The following is a 2,271-nucleotide window of genomic DNA, read 5'->3' as shown; positions in this document are numbered from 1 at the left end:
CTCCCTCTGCTGTGTTCCCTCTCTCGCTGTGTCTCTCTGTCAAATAAATAAATAATATCTTAAAAAAAAAAAAGAAAAGAAATTCACTGGCCTTATGTCCCTGTCAAAAGTCTTTCCTTTGAGAGGCTGCTGACTCGAAAAGAAAATAGGAAGAAGAGAGCCTAGATAAAGATGAGGATTCTGTGTAAGACCAACAACTACTGTGATATTAATTCCTTTGCTTCTTTTCTTCTCATGGAATATAACTTCTTTTTATCATAGGAAGATAGAGAACGAAAAGAGAAAGAAAAATCACTGCAGCATAGTCAACAGTACGTCCTATAAACTTCAAAGTTGCTAAAAGACTGGATCTTAATTATTTAATGTCACAGAGGCGTTAGCTAACTCTACAGTGGTAATCATATTGTAATATATAAGTGCATCAAATCAACAAGTGGTATAACTGAAACTTACACAGTACTGTATGTCAAGTACATCTCAGTGTTAAAAATGCAAAAAAAGTATCACACACAGTCATTACACTATCGGAACAAAGTTTTCCTACAGAAGCTACTGTCTTCTGATCCATGAGTGGGTGTAAATTTGCTACAAGAGCCAATCAAGGGAGTAAGTTGTTTAGCTACCGGGGCAGGATCATTCTAGGATGGGCCCTCTCATATGGAGGAGGAAGAATGATGAAATCTGAAGAGTGCATTATTCTCCAAGGATGACATGTAGTAGAAGAAAAGGAAAGTAAGACAAAAAAGGGAATTCCCTTCTACCTATTTTCATCCTCCTCTTCTCTTGGGATAATGATTTGTACTTCCCTGGGAAAATGTTTAGAGAACATTTTGTACTATCACTGTCTCTTCTGCTATTAAAACAAAAATAAAACTTATTTTCCTCCTAAAGCAATGCTTCATTTGGTTCCCTAGTTTTCTGATCGGAACTTCCAAAATAATTTGTGTTCAAGAGATGTTTTTCTACCACGCATCATTTTGTAATCTGCATGCCCATTATTCTTTTCCCATTAATGAATTCAGTGTATATGCACACACATACATGCACATACACACCACACAAACACACACGCACTTACACACACAGTGTCACAACACATAACTGATAAAGGCATTTTCTGTGAGTACTCACTAGTAAATATCCTGATTTATTAAACCCTCATCAGAGAGATTTAAAATGTCAGATTGTTTTTTAGTTTAATTCAACTTTTATGCCTAAACTAATGCATTTATTTTATTTTGTTTGTTTGTAATATTTTGGATAACTGAATAGTTTCTTGATTTGGAAAGGAAGTTAAATTTCAGGATAAACACCATAAATTTCAGGATCTACCATAAATCTACCATACCATATTCATTCCCTTCTTCAGGAATGAAGTCAACTGTTATAGTTCCTTTTTAATTGCTGACTTCTGTATGAACATTTTGATGAAAAGTTTACAAAGGCAACATATAAAATATTCAGAAGCCAAACAGTAAAAATGAAAAACAAAAAAATGCAATAGAGATCTAAACTGATCTATTTTAACAAGACAAGTTAAGATAAAGACCTTATAGAATGCCTTTAGAAGAAACAAGTTTAATTAATAAAAAGCCAGAAAACACATTAATGAAGAATTTAGGAATAACACCGAACTACAAAAGTGTACAAAACCTCAGACTCAACCTCTGACTCAAAACAGCACTGCTAATATGTCAGTATATTTTAGTTACACACTTCTAAAACAGTACAGTTAATGCCTTTCATCTCTCTGAGAGCTCTTCAAATCCTACACACGGTTAAAATTGGTATTTAAATTTGATACAGTTACTGTCTTTTAAAAGTCAAATAACATTTTTTATACTTTTATCCTGGGTAAAAGATGGGTTGACTCCTTTCCTTGCTTCCCACTCTGCACACTAGCTCTCGTGGTACTTCTATTTTAGTGAGCTGGCAGGGCAATGTTAAGAAAAGACTATAATGTAAGGACTCTTAGGGAAGAAAGTGCTTATAATCAAGTACACAAAGCTTGGCAAAACCATCAATGATTAATATATTATTTCATTACTGCTTAATTATTTACTAGAGAGCGTTAAGATAAGAGTTAAGGTATTTACTTGAATGTGACCGTGGATAGCTTTTTGCACAACACCGAAATGTTTAAATATGAAGTGACTTGTGTCAGACCTAATTTTTACTGAAGTCACATTTTTGTGCACATGACTCTCTTTTTAATTTTGAGAAGACATTTAATCACAAATCCCATGAATCTTTCTTTTTTTTTTTTTTTTT

Source organism: Leptonychotes weddellii, chromosome 12 (genome assembly GCF_054177405.1).
Source record: "Leptonychotes weddellii isolate Sample4059 chromosome 12, ASM5417740v2, whole genome shotgun sequence".
NCBI classification, from domain to species: domain Eukaryota; kingdom Metazoa; phylum Chordata; class Mammalia; order Carnivora; family Phocidae; genus Leptonychotes; species Leptonychotes weddellii.
Note: the sequence above shows the minus strand (reverse complement) of the source record.